This window comes from Urocitellus parryii, chromosome 7 (genome assembly GCF_045843805.1).
Source record: "Urocitellus parryii isolate mUroPar1 chromosome 7, mUroPar1.hap1, whole genome shotgun sequence".
Lineage (NCBI taxonomy): Eukaryota > Metazoa > Chordata > Mammalia > Rodentia > Sciuridae > Urocitellus > Urocitellus parryii.
Genome location: NC_135537.1, coordinates 62,823,014 through 62,840,619, shown reverse-complemented (window position 1 = coordinate 62,840,619; position 17,606 = coordinate 62,823,014). Strand labels below are relative to the sequence as shown.

Genomic DNA, 17,606 nt, shown 5'->3' with positions numbered 1-17,606 from the left:
AATGAAACCAAAGTAGGATTAATACTTAGATTAATACTTTTTGCAGTTAGAAAAACTCAGAAGTACCTAGAAATCTAATTCAGATTAAGATAAGGAATTGACTATTAAAAATTAGATTGTTATTAGGCAGATATAAAGAGTTCATAGCAGACTATAAAAGATGAAACAGAAATCTCTGCTGTTTCAGTTATATAAGAATTAGGACTATTAGGGGGAAATTATCATTTTCTTTAACTTTCAGTAACATGTTACCTGACCTGCAGCTTTATGTTGACAGTTTCTCATTCTTTTTTGTTTCTCTGGTTTCTTAGCATTTGACAGAATTTGCCTGTCTGCCTTATTAGATCACTCTAGGAACTTACCATTCCAATGTGCTCCTTTCTGTCTTTTGACTATTTAAATCCTGTTTAGATTTGAAGATATTATTTCCATGAAGTGTTTTCCTGGTTAACTGACCTTACTTCTTTTTACTTAGAGTTTATTTATTTATACCATATTAGTTTAGTTCTTAATTCTTTTCGGTTTCCTAATAATGTACTTGACAATAAGTGTTAGTACTACTTACTCCACTACACTGTAAATTTCTAGGTGCTAGAGTCAAATTAGTTTATAAGTATGGTTATCAAGCTTTCTTCATGAAAGACTTCTTAGATCCTTTAATATGCCAGGTTCCCAGAGAGTCTGGTATTCAGCACCGTACAAATTTATTAAACTAGAGAGCTATACAGGGATGCAGGATGTGTTTTAGTAAATGAGTGGCAATCCACAGTGTCTGCTGTGATTTTGGAAGATTTGACATGGAGAGGTATAGGCAGAGCAGATGTGGGACCAGAGTCTCTAAGTACCCTTGCCTCTTCTTCACAGACCCTCAGTGAACAAAGGGCAGATACAGAATATGTCTTGAGATTTGGCTAAGCTAATTTGGACACAGAATAAAGTAAGGGTAAATTAAAAGATTTGTGATTATTCTATACTTTAGTTAAAGCCTAAAACCCTTCATGAAGACCTTCCAGTAGTAATAGTCATCTGTTTTCAGTAGTGGGACTGTGCCAAGCTCCATGCAAGGTGGCTCATACACGTGTCATCTCACCTCCCAGCAACTCTTTAGGATGGGCATTTCTTTTCAAAAATCTTTTCAATAAAGAAACTAAGATCCAGAAAGTTATCTTCAACCAATAAAATTAATATAAATACTCACTGAAAAGTGATGTGCTTGAAAGTACACGCACCTGTTGTCCTTGTATCAGTGAACCCTGATCTGTCTAATCAGCTTCCAAGGAGGTGATTATATTTCCATTAAAGACCAATGTGAAATTTCAAATTCTCAGCTTAGGAAATAATGAAGTAAACCTAACTGACCAATCTAGAACCTAATTGAGTATTTTACAAAGAGTAAATATTTGTTAATTAAATGAAAATACTTACTTTCTTCTGTGAACTTTATATTTAACTTTGAATCATTTGGAGATAGTGAGTTGCATTGTGATTGTCTGCATATTGTCCTTTGCATATATTAGATATTATTATTTAATGACATGAGAAAATAAGTGTCCATGTTTTTCTTTGCTAATCAATGGTGAGCATCTTTTTAAAAATTGTTTTATTTGTTCTTTTTAGTTATACATGACAATAGAATGTATTTTGACATATCATATGTACATGAAATATAACTTCCCATTTTTGTGGTAACTTCCCACTTATTGTACAGCATGTGGAATTACACTGGTCATATATTTATATATGAACATAAGAAAGTTGTGTCTGGATTTATTCTGCTGTCTTTCCCATTCCCATCCCCTTTCCTTTTCCCCCAGTCCAGCCTGTCCAGTCCAGTGGACCTCCCTAGCCCATTGTGAGTCACCATCTGCATATCAGAACATTTGGCATTTTGTTTTTTGGGATTGGCTTATTTCACTTAGCACAACAGCTATTGGAAAATGATGTAATTTCATTCTTCTTTATGGCTAATATTCCATTGTGTATATATACCACATTTTCTTTATCCATCATCTGTTGAAGGGCACCTAGGTTGGTTCCATAACTTAGCTATTATGAATTGAACTGCTATATACATTGATGTGGCTGTATCACTATAATATATGTTTTAATTCCTCTGGGTATGTGCCGAGGAGCAGGATACTTGGGTCAAATAGTGGTTCCATTCCAAGTTTTCTGAGGAATCTCTATATTGCTTTCCAGAGTGATTGCACCAATTTGCAGTCCCATTGGTGAGCATCTAAAGGGCACTAAATATCAAGGACATTTTCAGATCTCATCTTACTGGATCTCGCAGCAGCCTCTGACATTGACTTCTTGTCATACTTTGTCCATAACACCAATTTTCTTTTTATTTTTCTACCTGTACCATTTTTGTATTCCCTACACGAATGTAGGAGGCCACTTAATATTGTGGTCCTCAGGGTTCTAATGTCTCTCTGGGCGAACTTGTTCTCACAGTTTCAGTCACTACTAAATGTATATGACTTACTCCTTTATATACCTAGCCGAGTTATCTCAGTTAAGTTCTAGAATGGACTCCCCAACTGTCTGTATAACTTTCTTTTTGGGTATGTCAAATGCATCTCAAACCTAACACATGCAAGATGGAATTTATGATCTTCTTTCACAGACCTGACCCTCTTCCAGTTTACTTTGAAATCTGAGTCACGCGTGACCCCTTGCTTGCTCTCTTCTCCAGCATTTCCACTTTATCACTCATGTCTGCACATTTGCCTCCTGACATCTCCCAAAGCCATCTGTGGGTCTCCATTTTCACCATCAGGACCCATAAAGTTAACATCATCTCATCCAGATGATTTGCATGTATTCTATATGAGACAATTAAAGAACAGTTTATAAAAAGACATGCATGGGGTTGTGACTCAGTGATAGAGTGCTCATCTAGCATGCATGAGGCACTGGGTTTGATCCTCAGCACCACATAAAAATGAAATAAAGGTATCGTGTGTCCACCTACAACTAGAAAATAAATATTAAAAAAAAAGACATGGATGACATACAGCACTCAAATTTGTCTGCCAGCTCTGATTAGTTGCTATTAGCTCTCTGGAGAGTGTTAAAAGGGATTCTGAATCCACATGTGAGAACCAGGGAAAGGGTGATGTGACCAAAAGGTAGTCTCTGTCATGGATGGGAATGGATATTGCTATTGCTATAAATAATGTAAGGTCGTCTTATTGGCATCTGATTTAAATGTCTTAGGTATGAAGTATGGATGAGTTTTGGAAAATTGACCTGTATTAGATCTAATGATATGTAGCCAGGCATTAGCATTTACCCAAGGAAATACAGAATCATGGCAAAAATGACTCAAATTCCCCAACTACGCTTGTCAGTCTTTTCTTCTTCTTTGTGTATAGGTTATGATCCTAATGTTTATGTATAGCAAATTGCTTTCATATATCAAAACTTAGAGAACCTGAAATTTCAGAATGGAAAAAAAAATGGCATGAGGGTAAAGGAATTGACCCAGACCTCTTTATTAGGGATGGAAGCCCTCTCCTGAAGTAGGAAAAGGGTGAAGTATCTTCCATTGAGGTTTCTATAACAAAATAAACTGCCTGGCTTCTAAACAAGAAAAATGTGTTTCTCCAGCTTAGAGGCTGGGAAGTCAACTTAAAGATACGGTGCCACAATTCAGTGCCTGGCAAGGGCCCACTTCTTGGTTCATAGAACGGTGCCTTGTCACTGTGTCTTCATCTGGAGGAAGGAGCTAGCTTGTTTTCTGGGGTCTCTTTTATCAGGGAGCTAATGCTAATCATGAGGGCCCTACTAAAAATATCATCACCTCTCAAAACAGTTACCTCCTGACTCTATCATCCTGGGGATTAGAACTTCAGCATATAAAATAAATAAAGGAAATAAACATTCAGACCATACCAGTAAGTTAAAGAAGAAACTTCACATGACATGACCCTCAGATGAGAAAAGTGCTGAGAATCAAATCTAGGGCCTCGTGCATGCTAGGCAAGTGTGCTAGTACTGAGTTACATCTCCAGCTAAAAATCATACCAAACGTTTAAACAAAATCATACCAAACTTTTTATTTAACTATAGGTTTTAATGATAAAACTATAGGTTTTATTATTATTATTTTTATATTAGTTACATATAAGTCTGCTTCATTCTTTTGGCTACTTCAATTTTATTTAAACAATTTAGTTAAAACATGTTTTGACAATATACAAAGCTAAAATAATTTAGCTAATGCCCAGTTCTTTAGACAGAATCTGAAATATTTGTTAGACTATATGGAGGCTTCTTCAGTCAAGAAATTTACCATTAATAAATACCTTCTCCAAATACTTTATTTGTTAAAATGATTGTTAAAACCATTCTGGTTTTGCATAGGTCTGTTTTCCATTATAGTGCTTCTTAAAACAAACCCTTTCAACATTTCTGAATTTCTTATTGTTCTGAATTCCTGTTGTTCATTCTTTTATGAATTTTATTTGAAACTCGGAAAGGTCTTTAGGGCTTTTCTACAGAAAGTATTTTCAGAGACATCTTAGAAGCATGGTGTTGAATTGGATTTCAAGAAATTCTTTAATCTAGTCTTTTGCCTGAAGAGGTCTTCAACTAAATTATTCTAGAGGTTTACTCCCCACACCTAGTGGTGGTGGTGGGGGGGAGAAGCAAATAAAATATCTGTTCTCTGAGAATACCTATTTCAGCATTTCCTTACTTCTGTATAATACAAAAATGATTTTAATAAAACCCTCATGAAATACTCTTACTATTCAATGTTGGAAAGCTATTTTGATGGTAATATTCTTATTTTCTGTAGATAACTATTTTTGATGAATATAATTGGTTATATTTCAAGTAATAGTTTTTTTCCTTCTGTTAGCAGTATGTGGAAATTCCACCAACCTTTATGCAGCAGAGAAACTCATGTAATTTTTTTGCAGATATGAATGTTCATTCTGATTTTAGTATAAGTACAACCAATAGTTCTCTAATGGTATCTTTTCTTTCAAGAATTATTATATTCAGTGGGTCCCAGCAATAAAATTACTATAATGGGGAATAAAGATTGTAAGTAAGAATAACAGTGTTATTAATCATTGAAATTAGTCATTTATGGCACATTCCTGTACCTGAAATATTTCTGTAGGAAACAAGACTAAAACCCACATTTACTTATAATTAGACACAATACAAACCTTCTCTCATTATAATAGTTGCCCAAATCCCAATTCAACTTAATTTCATTGACTTTGATTTCTGGACTAAAGCATTAAGCTTGAACTAGTGAAAAATGTGTAATATGTGCATTCAATTAAGAAGTAATTAGATACTCAATCACCCTTACAACACACCAGGGATTAGGAAAGAAGGAAGAAAAATGTGACTCGCTGTAGTGTATAAAACAGTTTTGTTAATTAGTTTAGTGCTAATTGAGATTGAGAAAGTGTCAGAGTATCACATGAGCTTACTTCTGAATAACTTTAAAAGCTAAGTTTAGTGTTATATAATATGTTAGCACAGAATAATACACAAATTACTAAGTTAAGTGATTTGGCTGTAAAGATTGGGCCACAGTTTATATACATGAGCTAGTGAATGATATGCATACAGAAGGAAGAGACACTGTACTGTACTTTATCTCATTTAATCCTCATAACAGTCCTGTGAGGCTTCTGCTTTTATTTTCAGTTTAGAAGGTCAAGTAACTTGCTCAAGGTCACAGTCAGTAAAGTGCAAATCAAGATCACAGACCTAGGTAGGTCTAAGTCTAAACGCTGCATGCACCTTTTTCACTATACCACATTTCAAAATAACAGAGGACAAAAAATATGCACTTCTTTGTATATCTCAACTTCCTTATCTCCTTTAGATAAGTTTCTGGAAATAAGATTTCTGGGAACAAAAGACCATACATGCTTTCACTTTCCGATAATATGTTGCTGATACCTCTATGAGAGGTATGCCGATCTGTGTTTTCAGCATTGATTGAATACTTTACAAAAAGTATTTGAGCCAACACTTGTCAATCATTCAGGATACTTTTTACCTCTTTATCGTTTTCTTCTTGCCCTTCCACTTACTGAAATGTATTCATGTCATCAATTGAAATTGCTGTGCTAAAAGTTTCCTTTGATTTTTCTTTGTTCTTTGTTCCCATGGCTTCAAATATAATACCAGTTCATGGTGGAAAATACACATGGTACAGAACAAAATGAATCAGTAGCACACATCTCTGAAACCCTCAGGGAGAGCCCTCACCAGCACCCAGTGTTCTGGTGCACATGGAAGCCCTGGCAGGGATGGGTAAATATCTCCACTTCCATTCTCAATTATCATTCCACCATTCAAGAGCTGTGTGACATTGGAAAAGTTACTAATGTCTTTAAGTCTCTCTCTCTCTCTCTCTCTCTCTCTCTCTCTTTATCACTTAAGAAAAGGTCATGATAGTGTCTATCTCAGAGAAGATACAATAATATAAAGCAAATAAAGTGCTTAATTTGATTTGGGTCTGCAGTGTAAGTACCCAATAAACATTACCTTTATCATTTTTTTGTGATGAATATGTGTGTGTGTGTGTGTGTGTGTGAGAGAGAGAGAGAGAGAGAGAGAGAGAGAGAGAGAGAGAGAGAGAGAGAGGGAGGGAGGAGGGGGGAGAGGGAAGGAGAAATGGCTGTGTATATATCATATATATAATGTTCCTTATGAGCTTATACTGTGCATGCTGTCTTTCTGTAGATGTGAGCATATATCCATTATTGTCATGAAATAGCTTTTAAGTAGTTACTCAGCATATGTTAAAGTGTGCATAAAGATTTATTGAGCTGTTCCTCTATTACTGTACATTTTTAGGTCATTTCCAGTGTAATGCTATCATCAACAATTCTTTAGTTAACTTACCCACTATTTCCTTTAAAAATTCTTAGTAATAAGATTACCAGATCCATGTTTTATTGTAACATGTATGCAAATTGCTCTCCTCACAAGTTGAATCAATTTATGTTCCCACTAACAGTGCACCAAATCCTTCTCTTCATTTCACTAGTGTTAGTATTTTGAATCTTTCTATCATTGCCAACCTGATTATGAGTCCTTCACACTGTAAGTCCTGACTTATTCCTGAAGTCTTTCTTTTCTTCCATTAATCTGTATGCTCATGATCGTGAACCACAAGGTTGGTGGCATTAGTGTCTCTTTCAGTGCTGGGTAGGAAAAGACACCTTACAATATTTTATGCAGAATTTTTTCATATGTAATTTTCCCAGATGAAGTATAGAACATTTTATCCGAGGATAGAAGAACAAAAGAGAGGGTAAGAAAAAGAGAATGAAGGTAAAACAGAAGAATTAAAAAGAATCCTGCTAAAAATTGTCATTCACATTGCATATAATTTGAGGGAATTGGTATGTTTTTAATGTTGACTCAATGAAGCAACAATGCATAGATCTTTGTTTACTACAGGATTTTAAAATCATCTATATATTTAATAGTTTTCTCTTCTCTCTGAACTTACTCTGGGTGGCCTGTTGGGCTCTGGAGTCAGGCTGGGGGGTGGCTTGGCAAGGAACACAGAACCTCAGCTTGCTGCTCCCCCAGTGGGAAACTAGTCTTTCAGCCTTATTTTTTTCAAGTATGAAGTTGAGACAGTAAAATAATAACTTCCTAGGGATGTTGTAAGGATTAAATGAGATATGATAAAATGTACAACACAGTGCTAAGCAGAGGGTTAGCATTCATTAACTGTGAACAATCACTATTATTAATCTCATCATTGACTTTGACTAGTGTCCTTTTTCATTGTGTTTTTACATTGGTTAATATTTTTTTCATTTTCTTTTTCATTGTGGTGCTGAGATTTGAATCCAGAGCCCTGTGCAGACAAGGCAAACACTCTACCAACTGAGCTATATCCCAAACCCCTATTTTTTTAAGTATATATTTTTAGTTGTAGATGGACACAATACATTTATTTTATTTTTATTTTTATGTGGTGCCAGGGATGAAACCCAGTGCCTCACACATGCTAGGCAAGTGTTCTACCACTGAGCCACAACCTCAGCACCCCAAGCCCCTATTTTAATTTATTTCCATCTATGTCCCTGGCTTTCTTGTGAATCTTTGCCAGTAGGTTTCTGTTGATTATTTTGAGTTTTCTAGATAGACCATGATAACACCTGTAAATAATGACAATTTTATCTCCTCCTTTCTAATTTGAATAACTTACTTCATTGCACCACTGAGTCCTTGCAGAATAATGTTGAATAAGTAACTGTGTTTTCTGGAACCCTTCTCCTGTTTCTGATAAGCTTTGATTTCTAGTTCCAATGGTTTGTTTTCTCGTATCTTTCCTTTGTATTTTCAAAAGCATTTGGCACTATCCACCTCTTCCTTTCCCTTTCTTCTCTCTTTATTTTTCTTCTTATGTTTGGATGCTGTTATTAGTAGGTACATTGAAAAAGGTGGCTACATGCCTTTGCTTTTAATAGAAGGGCATTTACTTTTAACCTTCTACAGGGTGTGTGATAGTATTCTAGGGACTCTGAAAATATAGACAGAAGCAGACATAGACTTTCCCCTGAAGGAGCTTCCAGCCTAGTGTTGGGTCTATAGATTCATAGTTAAATAGGTCCATAGCTGCTCAGGTTCACAGCTAAATCCAAACCTGAGCAGCATGTGCAGACTGCCCCAAGGAATTGTCCATAGTTCAGGAAAAAGAGTACATTCTAAAAGAGAACCCTCATTTGGCATATTACTGTCCTAAAAGCTTCTTATTTTGGAAATGTGATCCTGAATTGTTGTACTTAAAGAGGGATGCTTTGAATGGGTTGTTTGTTAGCTGATCTGGACTTCCCAGACAACATGAGCCTGTGACCTGCAGCTGCCTCTGGGGGTAGGATGTGTGTGCACATGTGCTTTTTTATTTTTAGTAGCTTTTCAGGAAATTCCCCAGTAGGGGTTTGATTTGCACTCATTCCCTAGGGTCTCTTCATAGAAGATAATTTAAGGTTCAAAACAGTCGTATGAAAGATAACATCTGTTATAATTGCACTGAAATAGCTGATGACTTAGAAGACTCCTTAAGATGTAGCCATCCTTTAAGGTCATCATTATGGACAATGATCATTGCATAATAGAAATTTTCATTTATATTTAAGCGTTCATGTTTAGATTTAGATAAATGGGGACTTGGAAGAATTTCCAAAGTGATGAATGTAAACCTTTGTTTTTCAAAATATCATTTTCTTTTTCTTCCTTCCCTCCTCCTCCTCCTCTTCCTCCCCTTCCTCCTCTCCTCCTCCTCCTCCCCTCCCTCCTCCTCTTTCTTCTTTTCTTTTTCCAGTACTGGGGATCAAACCCAGGGCCTCATATGTGATAGGCAGGTTCCCTACAATTGAGCTACATCCCTAGCCCCTAAAGTGTCATTTCTTTAGATGTTTTACCTAATACATTTATATTCTATATTATATTATATTTCCATGTACTTCAATTATTGGAGAAACTTCAGAAAATACACAGAATGCATGAAAAGGAACTTCTGGTATAAATAATGGTCATCCATTTAATATAGACAATTAATTTTGTTTCCACTAAAACCCGCTTTAGAATAACAGGAAAGAGATTTTTAGGTACACAAACCCAAGGGATGGAGAAAGCAAGAGGGGAGACAAAAGTGTTTGTATTTTGGAATCTGGAAGCAGATGGTTGTGTGGTAATGGATGTAGCAGATGTGAGGAACAAGACTGTTTCTCTGATTGATAGGATCGCTCCAAGTCCCAGGAATTGGCAACAGGTATTTCTAGATGTTGGAATGAAAGGAGGCTCACATCCCCTGTATTGGTTAAGAGCTGTTTCAGAAGCAGTTACTTCTTCAAATCCTCAAGGCCTGGAGGATGCCTAGAGATGCTCTTCCTCTGGGGAGAATGAAAAGAATCTCTGTATGAAAGAATATAGGCACAACTGAAACTCGTAAGACCTCAACACCACCACCCCTGCCAAAAACAAAAGGGTAAATTAGTAATTTTCTCAGAATTCATGCTCCCTTCCCCTCCACTTGGCCTTCAATACTACTCCCCATACAGAAAACTGGGTAGATCTTCTGTGCAGGATCTGACCAATCAAAGGGCCAAAAGAGCCCCATCAGATTCATCCTGTGGTGAGCTCATGACACACAGGCCTTCCCAGTGCCCTTGATTGTCGCAGTTGTTCTTCTCTCTAAGATATGAGTAGTTAAGGATTGTTTGCAGAGTGTCTGTACTATGAAATACCCAAATTAGAAAAAAAGGCAAGTTTAAAGAAATAAATACTTAACAGGAAGCAAAAGACTTCAAAATGTCCTATTTTCAGAGAGGTGAGGAAAGAAATAGCAAACATATAGAAAGAATAGGATGTTTTTTTGCGGGGAAGAGGGAGGTAACAGAGATTGGACCCAGAGGTGCTTAACCACTGAGCCACATCCCCAACCTTTCTTTTTCTTTGAGATGAAGTCTCACTGAGTTGCTTAGGGCCTCACTAAGTTGCTGAGGCTGGCCTCAAACTTGTGATCCTTCTGAGTTGCTGGGATTACAGGCATGAACCTCTGTGTCTGGCAAGATGATTTAAAAAAATATTCATGAATCAAAAAGCTTTCAGAAATTGAAAATATGGCAGCATATTTAAGCACTTTACTACAGAATCTTAAAAAATTTGTAATGTCTTAGTATACAGGGAAGGCTAAATGATGGAACATAGTAGAGAATAAGGAGAAGTAGAGGATTAATCAATGTGATTTATTATTAATAGGGAAACTAGAAAGAAAACACAAAATGAAGGAGAGGAACACAGCAACAGAATCAATCAAAACATTTTTTTTCAGAACTTGGGGACGTAAATTTATAGATAAAATAGACCCAAAGGCTTTCTAGCACAGTATATCAAAATATACTCCCATCAAGGCACCATCATTGTGATATTTCAGAACACAGAGAGAGAAATTAGGGGGAAAATAGGTAAATATCAAGGAACTAGAATTTGACTTGTGAGCAGAAAAGCTAAAGGAAAAAGTCAGTGATCATGACCCACAGAAATCTGCAGAAAAGTCTAAAGCACCTAAGGAATTTCTTACCGAAACTCCCCATCAAGGGTGTAAATAGCATAGTCATTTTCAGATATCAAGGTCATCAAAAATTTATTTCTCAAGAAGCTACTAGATGTGTCTCACCAAAGTGAAGAAATGAGCCAAGAAAAAAAATGTGATATCCAGAAAACAGGAAATCCAGCAAAGCAGAAAGGCCAGGGGGAATGTCCAAGATGATGGTGGAGCAATCCATCGGCATGGAGGGCATTAAGGTGTGAACTAGGGAGAAGGCTCTAGAAGAGCTTTCTCCCATGATATGATGCTGGGTTTCTTTTAACTTGAGAGGAGAGTCAGGCACTTGGTAAGTAGTTTTGGTTTGAATCAGAAAACTAGATATAAAAACTCAAGATACTTATTCATTCTGACATAAACAAAACATCGTTCGTGGAAGGGAATTTGAATGAAGACATGTAATTCAGTTCTAATAATATTTATATTATTACAATAATAGAAACTAAATATTTTCTTTCAAAACAAAAACAACCATATTTATTTCATGTGTTCATTTGTCACATAATTCTCAGATAAGGATTAGGTAAACAAGATTGCAAACTAGACTTATTTATAAACATAACAAGTCTCAACAAAAATTACTGCATAACTATTTGGAGGATGGGGTGACAGGAAGGATTTATGTGTGTCTGGAGTGGAGTGTGTGTATAGGTGAATGCACACATGGTAAGGGTAGCTGACAGGAGGGAAGGAGGGCAGATCTTCAACCTCCACAGGGAAAGTCGGTATATAATATGAAAACAAATTGAATGGTAGTCAACAACCGTGCCATTTGGCTCTAGAGTATCAATAAAATAATCAGAGAAAAGAGTAGAGGAATATGAAATTGGTTGACACATGGGATAGGGAAAAGATAGTTTTTATAGCAAACATGTTGGAACTATTTAAACCTTTAAACTATGTATAATTTTGACACACAAAAAAGCAAAAGTTCAAGCAGGAGTACTTGCTACTGTTTTCTCCACTTTTCTACACACACACACACACACACACACATTTTCTTGGGATGTTTTCTTTGGATAAGATGTTGTGCTGGGTCTTAACAACGCAGATGAGACCACACATATTTCTATCACATGGAAACTGACTGTGGGAAGTAAATTTCAGACAAATGACATGGGAATCTTCACATATTATACTCAGCATATTATACCTATTGTCATATTCTCACACACTCCCTAGGTAGTAGTTATTGTTATTCGGGGATCCAAAGGGTCGTGGCATTGCCTAAAATTTTACAGTAATTTGGTGGAGGATCTGAAAGTTGAACATGGGTTTCCTTGGTTCCAAATCCATACCCTAGAATGTGATCGATTGAAGTGTATTTCCAGATAACCTATACCTGAAGTAAATGACATCAAGTGTGCATTTGGAAGGAGAACTAATATAAAGATCATTCTCAGAAAGTCTTGGCATTGGGGAGTGTCATTTTCTCTGTTTAAATAATATTAGAGTGTGAAAACTCAACATCATAGTGTATTATTTTTAGTTTTCTCTGTGAGAGAAATTTTAGGCGAGCAAGTAACCAAATTCACCAGCAGATTATATACCCAGGTAAATTAGAATTCCTTCAGCACACCCTGGGAATCCCCTGAATCATGTCCTTGAGCTTCGAAAATGAAAAGGACATAAGTGGGCATGTGTATCTTTTGACCTGTAGGGGTGAGCTAATTGTTAAAATGTTGCCTCTTTGGGAAGACATGATCTGGTGGTTAGAGTAACTGCACATTTGCCCACCCATCTCTTCACTGATATTTTGGACCCTGGTAGCTTAAGTTTTGAAAGTTTGGATATAGTCTTAAAATGAAATTATGTTTCGTAACTTAGAAAATATACCTCTACACCAGTCATTCCCAGGTGAGCTCTCCACTGGCCCACCAGGGTTATGGGTTAAATCAGGAGGGACTGTCCACGTGTGTCTGCAGACTTCCAGATAGAATATCCTCCCTGTGGATATTTACAGTGCACAGTAGCAGATTACAGATTGTAGTGGTTTTGAATTAACTCTACGTTACCAGAGTCTCTAGGGTTTATTTTTTTTGGGGGGGGGAGGACGGAGGTTATCAGGGATTGAACTCAGGGGCACTCGACCACCTAGCCACATCCCTAGCCCTATTTTGTATTTTATTTAGAGGCAGGGTCTCACTGAGTGCTTAGCACCTCCCTTTTGCTGAGGTGGGTTTTGAACACGCAATCTTCTTGCTTCAGCCTCCTGAGCTTCCTGAGCTGCTGGGATCACAGGTGCATGCTATTGCACCTGGTGACTCCGTGGTACATGGATTCATTTTTTTCAATCAACTTCTTGTGTTATATGGAACACATTTTGGGAAATACTGGGCTCAGGACTATTTACTTTTTGCAGAAAATTCATATAGTGTGACTTTCAGGCTCCATTTACCTCTGAAATGCAGTGATTTTACAATTTGATTATCATTTTTATATCATTTTATAATTTGTGGACTTGTAAAAATATATACACAATGTCCTCCTTTACCTTTGAAAACCTCTCTTTGAGGCTCAATCTTACAGATCTGATTCCAGGAGACAAAGTTGGGAAGAGGTTGGTCAAAGTTTGCAAACTTTCATTTAGGAGGAGACAATATTGTATTCTTGAAAAATGCTGAGAGAATAGATTTTAAGTGTTCTCACCACAAAATGACAACTATGTGAGGTAATACATTAATTTGGTTCATTTACCCATTCCATTATGTGCACAAACATGTTCATACATATATATTTCAAAATGTTGTATATGATAAATATATACAATTTTACCTTTTAATTAAAAATAAATTCTTAAAATTTCTTAAAAGATTTCATCAGGATTTGCTATCCTATTTGAAATGCGGTTTGGAAATATATACCCAAGATTATAAATATTTTCTGGGAGATTATTTCAGAAATTATACATATACACATACACTTATGTACATGTGATCAAGCAAATCCACAGATACACATCCTAAAGTACTTCACTGTATTGTGATTTATTAAGGAAGGAAGCCATTTTTTTCCACTTCTCTATTGTGAATATCTTCACATAAAATCTTTGTATGTTTGGATGATTTTATCTGTATTATAACTTGCCAGGCGTATAATCCCAGGTGAAAAAGTATATGCGTTTGGAATTTCAGTAGGTGCTTATTGTCTAAAAGATTGGACCAGGTTACATGAGGCATCTGTAAATGTAGAAGTGTCATGTTCCCACTCTCTTTGCTGGTGTTGCAAGTAGAATGTTGTTGAACTAAAATATTAGCCAATGTCCTTTCCATAAGTAGAAAGCATGTTTTTCATCATCTCAAAAAGTGCTGTTGTCTCATATGTTAAGCAGTACTTATTATTTGTCCATGTATTTAATTGAATTTTAAAGTTTGTGGACAAAGAAGTGTTCTTTGTGCTCTTGGATTACCATTTATCTGTGATTCGTATACATGAATTTAATGGCAGTGATTTAAAACCTTATTTTTACTTCATAAATATGAAAAGCAATTTTTTTGTTTATAAAACAGTTCAAACATTAATTTATTTATTTTGGTAGAAAATATTAGTTTCTGTGAAATTTTGTACCCATTATCTGTCATAGAAATAAAATCATGGTGGACTTTGTGGAAAAAAATGCAGAGATAATGAACTTGTACATCAAGATCTTTCTAAATTTCTTATAGATTTGCTAGCTTTTCCTCTCTGTGATTGAACTGTGGAAAGACTTTTCAGTCTGTTGTAGAGGAATGACCGTAACATAATTGATTCATTCTTTTTGCCTACAGGAGGAAGACAATGGTCCTATGGTGTCCTTGGATGAGAAATGGAAACTTTTGAGCTGCAGCTTCAATTTATCCTCAAAGCCTGCATTGTTTGTCTTCCTCTAATCCAGTTTTGATGGACATCTATGACAGTTTCCTGTACAATGCTGTAATGAAATATTAGAAATGGCTGTACATTCAAAAGAAATCCCATATTATATCCACATCACTGCTGCTAGTATTCATATTTTTGCACATACTGTTTATTGCTAATGTGTAGAAGGAATGAAACTAGTTTTCAGAGTTGTTATTGATATGAATATATATTATGTATTAATATTGAGACAGGAAAAATACATTACCAGCGTTAGCAGTCATTCATTTCCTGTCTCCAACAGAAAATTCACTCATCCAAAGATGAGTATAATTCTTGGTAATAAAATAAGAGTTTTGATCAAGAACAGCCTAGAGCTTCAAAATGCATTGTAAAAAATTAGTACAAATCATGTCTCATATTATTTTCCAATACTCATACCACAATGTCAGACTGGTTGTCATGGAAAATATTTTGGGAATTAGTTCAGCATCATACCTTATACATTACATTCTTAAAGGATTTAATTGAACATGTGAATGCAGTCATATTTATTTGACATATCTGAAGCTGTGGTTTCTAATAATTTGAGAAAAGTATAAGAAACATGATTTTAAAAAGGTGGGTACAGTGTACTAGGGATAGCTTTATTTTCCACAAACAGAAATACAAATTTAATAGTATCCAGTATTAATTTAGTGCTTTACACTTTGTAAAACTTCAGAGTGTTTTGTTCTATGGATTTCACCTCTTTGTTATGTTAAAAACATTTCTTTCAAACTTGAGCAGCAATATTCTTATTTTAATTCATTTTAAGTACTACTGGTAAATTGAAGTATATACTTAGTTGCAGTTAAATGTGATAGAATTAGATAATTTATGTAAAGAAGTAGAGTGCCTGATAAAAAGCAAGTACTCAATAAATATCTGTTGTTGTTATAATTGTTGTAAAACAAATGACTTAAATAACAGCTCCAACTTGAAGGCACTTTGTGATATAAAATGTCTAAGTTAGAAAGGTATAGAATAACTATGAGTTCAGAGGTTTTAGATGTGTTGGGTAGAGGTGGTATTAATAGGAGCATTAATACAAATAAAAATCATACCAGCTGGGTACCATGGTGAATGCCTGTAATCCCAGTGGCTCAGGAGGCTGAGGTACACTGATCAGAAGTTCAAAGTCAGCCTCAGCAACCTATCCAGGCCCTGAGCAACCTAGTGAGACCCTGTCTCAAAAAAAAAAAAAAAAAAAAAAGGGCTGGGTATCTGGTTCAGTGTGATTAAGCAGCCCAGTGTTCAATCCCTGGTACAAAACGAACAAATAAAACCAGATTTCACTGAGAATGGAAGCAAGAAAGATTCATCATGGAGTACTGGTCAGGAGCAGAAAGGACTAGAGCCACAGCAATGAGGAGAGCAGAACTTGCAAAGGGCTGGGATATCTCTGTAGCCCTTGACCACAGTAGGGCAGCAGTAGGAGAGCATGTGTAGATGGACAGAATATCTCACTTTATTTATTTTTGTGTGGTGTTGAGGATTGAACTCAGTGCCTCACACATGCAAGAAAAGCACTCTAGCACTGAGCTACAGCCCCAGTCCTGGATACTTGCTTTTTGTAATTCTTGATATTCACAAATGAGGAGTTAAACAAGCATTTTTGAAAAAAAAATTGTTCTATATACATCTTACAGCCAAGTACTATTACCACATATGTGCAAACGTGGGCTGCAGAAGGTAGCCTCCTGTGTAATTAACTTCCGAAGACTAGATCTGAAGCCCTACTTGTATGACTAGTCATGTGGTGCTACTTTTTCTCCTTTGGTAGACCTTCTTCAAGACCTGGGAGAAAACAGTGCAGAGATACTGGTCTCTTCTGTTCCTAAACAGCCAGGGTCTGTGCTTGGACTTTACTTCTCAGGCTTTCTACAGCCTCCTGCCATCTCTCTTTGAAATTTACAATATAGACAAACATAACAATAAAAACTAATATAAATGACTTCCATGGTGATATCTAGTTTCCCATATTTCATTCTCCAAGATGTTTTTCTTTCCTTCCTTCCTTCCTTCTTTCCTTCCTTCCTTCCTTCCTTCCTTCCTTCCTTCCTTCCTTCCTTCCTTCCTTCCTTCCTTCCTTCCTTCCTTTCTTTCTTTCTTTCTGTCTTTCTTTCTGTCTTTCTTTCTGTCTTTTTCTCTTTTTTATTTTGGCGGGGGGAAGCAATCAAATTTATTTTCTGTGAATTTCTGAAATGCACTATTTGATTCAGATGGTGAGATTGTGTGGACGGTTAGTATTGTTTAATATGGAAAACCTGTTACATCTCAATTGCATACCTCAGACTCAGAACACCAGTGTTTGTAGGAAGGGCTTTGAAAGGGCAATTTGTCTATCAACAAAACCGCAGATACTGATTTCTCTTTTGTTTTGATCCTAGGTGGGCAAAGAAAACTAAAAGCTATGCAATGGGACTTGAGAGGGAACTTCTCAGAGCAAAAGGGGAGGTAATTAGCTGGGGATAATTGACAAATTTCACACATCTTGAAATTTGACTTAGGGTGGGTTTTGTTTACAAAAACAGCAAAAGCTTTGCATATAGCTTTCAGATATCACCTGCATCTGCATGTGTCAAGTAATATTGTTCTCAGAAGTTTTGTCAGG

At 36.1% G+C, this 17,606-nt stretch overlaps 1 protein-coding gene across 1 annotated transcript in view; it reads left to right on the top strand.

Annotated features, from left to right (window-relative positions):
* Ca8 (carbonic anhydrase 8) overlaps positions 1-16,649 on the top strand; it is an 89,052-nt gene extending 72,403 nt beyond the window's left edge. Inside the window, exon 9 of the mRNA XM_026390799.2 lies at positions 14,881-16,649. The gene's annotated coding sequence lies outside the window, so the exon portion shown is untranslated. The remainder of the gene's footprint in view (positions 1-14,880) is intronic.
* Positions 16,650-17,606: the final 957 nt, after the last annotated feature.